The sequence below is a fragment of the Camelus ferus genome, chromosome 10 (assembly GCF_009834535.1).
Source record: "Camelus ferus isolate YT-003-E chromosome 10, BCGSAC_Cfer_1.0, whole genome shotgun sequence".
Taxonomy (NCBI): domain Eukaryota; kingdom Metazoa; phylum Chordata; class Mammalia; order Artiodactyla; family Camelidae; genus Camelus; species Camelus ferus.
This window is the reverse complement of record NC_045705.1, coordinates 1,791,621-1,798,832: the sequence shown is the minus strand read 5'-3', so window position 1 is coordinate 1,798,832 and position 7,212 is coordinate 1,791,621. Positions and strand designations below refer to the sequence as shown.

Here is a 7,212-nt window from a genome sequence, read left to right as displayed (position 1 = left end):
GAGCCGTCCGCCTCGCCCGCGGTCCCTCGTCAGGGCCCAGTATGGCTCAGAAAGGCGGCTTGGAGACCCTGGACCGCAGAGCCATCCCGCCACCGCACGCCTTACCTCGTTCGCGCCCAGGCCGGCTCAGAAAGGCGGCCTGGAGATGCAGGACCGGAGAGCGCTCCGCCTCGCCCGCGGTCCCTTGTTCGCGCCCAGGCCGGCTCACACAAGCGGCCTGGAGACCCTGGACCGGAGAGCCTTCCCGCCTCCGCCCGCCGTCCCTGGTTCGCGCCCTGGACGGCTCACCCCAGCGGTCTTCAGACGCAGGAACGGAAAGCCATCCCGCCTCCGAACGCCGTCCCTCGTTCGCGCCCAGGCCGGCTCACACCAGCGGCCTTCAGACGTAGGCACGGAGAGCCCTCCCGCCTGCGCCCTTCGTCCTTCGTTCGCGCCCAAGCCGGCTCACCTCTGCGTCCTGAACTGGAGATGTACTAGCGGAGAGTCATCCTGCTTCTGCCCACTGTCCCTCGTTCTCGCCTTGGACGGCTCACACCAACGTTCTGTAGACGCAGGAAAGGAGAGTCGTCCTGCCTCCGCTCGCCGTCCCTCGTTCGCGCCCAGGCCGGCTCACCTCAGCGGCCTTAACTGGAGACTAGGAACAGAGAGCCATCATGCCTCCGCCCGCCGCCCCTGGTTTGCTCCCAAGCCTGTTCAAACCAGCCTCCAGAACTGGAGATTTAAGAGCGGAGCAAGTCCCGCCTCCGCCCCCCGCTCACTGGCCAAGGTGTTGTGATCGGCGGGACCCCGCGGAGACTTCGGGCCCTCATTGGACCGCGCCAGACGTCGTATCTCCTGATTGGCAGGAGGCAGCTGCAGAGGGGAGGGGAGCGGATGGTGCGAGTGCTTTCCTCTAGAAGGCCAAGCCCTCCCCAGCTATTAGAAGGAGCCCTCTTTGCCTTCTACTGAGGTGCAGAGCCGGGAGAGAGAGGGAATGGCACAGGTTAAACAGAGAGGCTGGGGGCCAAGACAGCAAGGGAGATGGTGGTGACGAGGGAGGGCTGAGGGGATGGGAAAGCACCCCGGAAAGTATCAGGAAGATAGATGGGACTCTACCTGCTTCCCTAAGGCACATGTGTCTCCTCTCCCTCCTGCAGCGCAGACGCACTCCAGTGTGCAGGAATCAGCGGAGCACCCGTTCTGGAAATATAATAAAGACGGCATGTGATCCGTGGCTAGTATTTCCAATGAGCCTGACCTACATCTCAGGGCCACAGTAGGAAGTTCACTGATAAACAATGCGTCTGCCGGGCTTTGTTGTACAGCGACGTGCCTCCAGTGTGCAGTCACTGTGGTATGGACTAAATTCTGGTTTCCCTCCCCCCACCCCTCCTCCCCCAATCCCTGTCTACGGGAGGGGTTCTCGGAGGGGCTGAATTTTATAACTAAAAAGCAACACAATCAATTAAGCACAGTTTGTGAAGGAATTGGGAGAGCACATGGAAGAAGGAAGAGACTAGGGAACAGGTGACTACAGTGCTGGCTGACTTCCCCCTTTCTCTTATTTGAGAGGTGACAGCCTCTCTCACCAGGTGCTGGTGCTGGGCCGCTTCGCATCTCTCCCGCCTCTAATCTAAAGGAGAGCTAAGCCCTCCAGGTTTCACCATCACTGCCCATCCTTTTACAAATCGGGCTTGAAAATGCAGCCTGTGTGCTTCAGATTTTACAAAACAATCTTACTGCTGTCTCCTTTCACAGTCATTTTCCAATTCGCCCCTCCCCCACCATTTTTGTTTGTGGGAGAATGGGGGCTAACTTTGGCACTAGTAAAACATGCTGGAACTTTCCCAAGTTCTCTTCATTGTATTCACATTTTTTCCTTACTTGTTTTTCTAGTTAAGGTTGGGAGATGATGTTTTACTCATATAATGTTTTAAAAATATAACATGCCTTCACATCCATGATCTCAATTTGTCCTTAAAGAAGCGCTCAGAAACACTTCACACAAGTGTGACTTCTTTTGTTTTATAGTTGTGAAAACTAAGACAGAGGCAGAGAAGCTCAGTGACCCAGAGGGAACAAGTATGACCACGTTTGGCACTCACCACTTTCACCCCACCCAGAAGCAGTGTCTGCCACCACGTGGCCGTTAGGAAGGGGATATGTCACTTACCGATGTGATAGGAATGTTAAAAGTTCTTGAAATAAGCTGTGAGTGACTCATTGACAATTTTGCTCTTTTGGCTGTAGGGAAAAAAACACATTTCTTCAGGAACTTTTATTCATCAAGAGTTTTGCTATCAAAAAATACACCTCTTTACCATGATCTGTGTTCCCTAAAATTTAGTTGTCACCCAAGGCCTATCAGAGTATCTCACGATATAGTGATACGGGGGTGGCCAAAATGTGTGAAGGTGGTCAGAAGGTACAAGCTTCTAGTTATAAAATAAATAAGTCCTAGGGGATGTGAGGCGTATAGCCTGGTGACTATAGTTAATAAACCGTACTGCATATTTAAAAGTCGGTAAGAGATGAGATCTTAAAAGTTCTCATCACCTCCCCCAGAAAGACCCTTAGCATTAAGCTAATTAATACTAAAATTGAGATTCAAATTCAGGTCTGTTAGGTCCCATTTAGCTCCAGATTGCACTGCTTTGGCCTACCTTTTTTGTACATTAAATATTTAATTTATTTATGCACGTATGCAATATTTACTGAATATTGAAAAGAGGCCAGGGAGAAACTGGAGAGACGTTGGTGAATGAGCTACAAGCATCCACTCCCTGTCATCATAGAGATGATCTAATGGGGAAAGAAAAAACCAAACACACAAGAGAACGGGTAATTGCTGGCCCCAATAAAGGCCAAGAGGGAACCAAGCAAGGAGTTAAGAGAATAGGGGAAGGCCTCATGTGAACTGTGGTAAGACATTTCTCAACATGCATCAGGGCTTTCATCGCCAGTCAGTAAGTGCTGCAGCAAACTCAGTAGTCCCCATTAACCAGACCCAAAGTACAACGGCTGCATAGTTAATACAGAAAGTACTTTTGAATGAAGTATTCAGATTAGACTGGCTAATTGTACTTAAGTCAGCACTCTTAAGACAGCACTGACACACACTACACACTGCTAGACAGAAGGGCTGATCCATGAGCATTTTTTAAAGCTTCTATCATATCTATAATTGTCTATCCAGTTACTTACTGAAAGAGTAAGTATGAAAATTTAATATAACCCCCTCAACCATATTTCTCTCACATACTCATATGTAATTACTTTTTTTGGGTGGGGTATGGAGAGACGACTTTAACACACTGTGAGACTCTAGCTCAGTAAAACAAAAATAAAAAAAACAATATGGGGTCAGGTTTTCTTGGGCGATGGTTCAAGTCTTTATACTGAGAATGAAACAGCCAACTTGGAGAAAACAGCATGGGGGAAAGTGCCTTTTTTCATGCACCTGATGAGTAAACTGTTTGCTGCCTATTAGTACCATGTTTTCAGCCTATTGAAACAACCAAAAAGTGTCACTAGTTCTCAGGTAAGGCATACAAGTGACAGTCCTAATCAATGAGAGGGTCCTTTATTTATGAGAGCATAGTTCCAATGCAAAAGAAGTCAAGTTACTGTTACGTATTAGGAATGGTTCAGACACAATGAGACAATGTGTGACCAGACTTTAACATGTTATTTTAACGCTAGCTCCTTCTCATTTAATACATTCCCCCCAATGAAAAGCTGATGTGTTTGGTTTTTTTATATTGCAAGAAGCAAATATGTGCCTGACAACTATATTGCAATAAATACATATATCAAAGTAACACACTATACACCTTACATTCACATGTTATATACCAAACTTATACCGTATTCAAATAAATTAATAAAATATTTGGGAGGTTAAAAAATATGTATATATATGCCTGAATCTTGTAACAGGTTATTAACAACATCAAGAATAGTTATTAAATAAGTGCCAACACGGCATGGAACTTACTAGGCACTGAGTCAAGATCAAAAACCGCACAAAAAAGATGAAAGATGACACTCAATGTACACATGAATATTGTCTACGACATCAGATTGATTATCAAACCCAAGTTCCTTCCTATCTTATCTTCTGGTGTTGAACATATGAACATGCTATTACATTGATTTGCATTATTTTCAACAAAGTATTAATGGACTCAAAACTTGCATTTTAATTTCTACTTATAAAAATCCAGATTAACCCTGAAAACATAAACCACATGTAATTGAAGTAGGTTTTTTAACCTTAAAAATACATTGTTTCATGTATCTGCCCCTGATACTTAATTTTCTATGTTTTAAACTACTTAAACAAGCATGACACTGCTAATCTATTATATTTAGTAAATTCCCTTGGAAATACACACCTAAAGCCTTCCTCTTCTTCTCTAAAGGTAATTGTAGTGCAGTAAAATTAATAACAATTCTAGAAAGATGAAATAGAGATGATTTCTTCAGTGATTCCCAAGTTAATTCAGGTCAGAAATGCAGGAGGCAAGTCATGTTCATTTTAAAGATAATAAACTTAGTATTTTGAAAATAACATCATAAATGCATTAGAACTTTGAATATTGGATATACTTTATTATGCCACAAATTCCCAGGAGATATAATAAATATTATTCCTGAATGGGACTAATAATTTCACAAATACTCGCACTTTACTGACAATACCCAGGTAGTGCACATGTATCTAAGTAACCTTTTTAAAATCTCAATGTTAGTTATAAATTTTAAAGGGAAACAGATTGTAGCAGATCCTACTTTATTTTTCAATCTTTAGTGTAAAAATCTATATGTGATACACGCATACATTTTAAGCCTGGGAGAGAGGACTGCACATGACCTGCTTTGCCTGAATTGTCAGGCCCCTGTATCTGCACCAAGGTACCGTTATGTAAAAGGTTATTGTTGGAAATGTTCCTGATAAACCGAAATAGAGGAAACATTTTAAAAGAGCTCGGTCTTTAAAAGCCTTAATAGCTGGTATAATCTTAAAAAGGAATCGAAATATTCCTTTACTTACTAATGGATTAAGTAGAAAATTTAAAATACTTCTTTTATTGACAATCAGTACACTAATACATTTTAAGGCTGAATATTAACAGTGTTTGCACAACATCCAAAGTGTGGTTGGGAAGCTAGGGAACACCAGTATTCCTGCCCCACGCCTAAGGGTAAACCACCCCAGGGAGACAGCACCTCACAGCCAAAGGCGCTGCCTGAGCCTGGAACACCACCGTGACAGTGGGCAGCACTGTCTAGAAATTTATTTTCTAGAAATAAATACAGATACTTGCAGAGGAATATTGGCCTAGCATTAACCATAACATTCGATCAGTAGTTTTTAAATTTTTTTCCCACACTGAGCCATGAATCTTCTCCCTTGCTAGCTGCCCAACAAATTTCAAAAGAGTTTTATTCTCCTGCTTTAGTTGTTCATTTTTATCTTCTATGTCATCTATTTAACAAGGTCTCTATTTAACAAGTCAGTTTCCTTTGAGTTTTCCGATCATTTCCTCTTTATCTTGCATTAGTCTCACAAGTCTTAAGTTTTCTTGCCTTTCTCTTACCACTAAGCACGTGCATCCTGTTGTTATCTGCTGAACCCACTTCTGTCTATTCGGGGATACCTATACTGGAGACATCTTAGTAGTGGTTGTGTTTTTAGATCTGCCTCTAAGTGTAGCAGGTAGGAACTATGTGGATCTAATAAGCTTAGAGCCTTCTTCTGCACCGTGTTCTGGGGTGTAATTGCATCTTCTCGTTTCCGCTGTGTCTGCCCAGCTTCACCACCTTCAGGTTCCTCTAAGCACTCTGCCCAGCGGGGATGCTTACCAGACCCGGAGCGCCACTCCTCCCGCAGCTTCCTCGTCTCCGTCTGCCCCTCGCCTTTCCTGGCGATGGGGCCCGAGCTCTTGCCCTTCTCCGGGGCGCTGTCCCGCTCCTCCTCGTCGCCCGGGGCGGCGCTGCCCGCTAAGCGGCGGTGGCGGCGGCGGAGGGGGGGGGGGGACTGGTCCTCCGGCTGCCCTGGCCGAGGCGGCGCTGCTCTGCGGCCCCGGGCCCACCGCGCAGTTCACGGCCTGGGGCCGGGCGGCAGGGGCAGCGGCGCCACCCGGGAGGTTGTTGCTGAGCTCGTTGGCCCCCGCAGCCGAGGTGCCCGGAGCCGCGGGGAGCTTCCCAGCTGCGCCACCGGTGCCCCAGCGTGGAGGGCGGGGGTACGGTGGTGGCGGTGCGGGGGGTGTTCTGCTTGGCGCGCATCTTTCCCCGCGTCGCCTTCTCCTCCTCCAAGGAAGCCTGTGGTGCGGCCGCTGGCCCGCAGTCTGGCAGGCACCTGTCCTCACAGTTCCAGCGGGGCCGGCCGGGCTCCCACCGCAGGCCACCCGCCCCAGCCCTGGCTGCCCCTGCCTCCTTCCCGTCGCCCGGAGAAGGAGAGGGAACGACCTCCCCACCCTCCTCTGGCGCGGGGTGGGGTGGCCGCGGTTCCCCCTGGGACGGGCCGATTTGTGGGGAAACACAAACGGGGGCAGGGAAGGGAAGCATCAGGTCCTCGCCCACCCCCACCCCCAGGATCTGCCCTGCGACAGGGCCCCTCGCAGCCACCCCCCTGCACAGTGCCCACTCAGCCCCACCGCCCACCCCACCCCCCGCGCTAGGAGCTGCCGTATCCCCACCCTGGAGAATTGATACTTTATAGAATCTTCAGTGCTTGTATCTTTAAGTTTCCATTTAGTTTATTTTCTGAATCAGGAAGTACATTTCTATGCCTTATTTACACCCTCTATTTCCAGCTTCTCACTTTGGTTGTAAACAAGGGGGGAGGCCTTCGAAGAAGCAGCTATCTTTGCACAGTCAGGATTTGCTTTTGGAGAGCTTTGTTAACATGTCCCCTGGGTTCACAATCGCATCCCATCATAACTGCTTTGTTATCTATTTACACCAACATGCTTATTTTTTCAGCAGTTTATTTTCTGATGTTATTTTATCTGCTATATTATGATAATAGTGTATTTCATATTGTTTTGTGTATTATTTACTACTATATGTTATACATGCATACACGTACATACCTGTGGGTTTGCCTGGGATGGTGGCTGACTGCATTTCATCTTCATGAACATTGAATATTCTTATATGTATTTAGAGCGCTTTTTAGAACAGACATGAAAATATTCCATCTACTCATTTAATTCACAAAATATA

The 7,212-nt window shown here is 46.8% G+C and overlaps 1 pseudogene; it reads right to left on the bottom strand.

The window, feature by feature from the left end:
• Positions 1 to 5,285: 5,285 nt before the first annotated feature.
• LOC116666589 lies at positions 5,286 to 6,555 on the bottom strand (annotated as a pseudogene).
• Between the last annotated feature and the right edge of the window lie 657 nt (positions 6,556 to 7,212).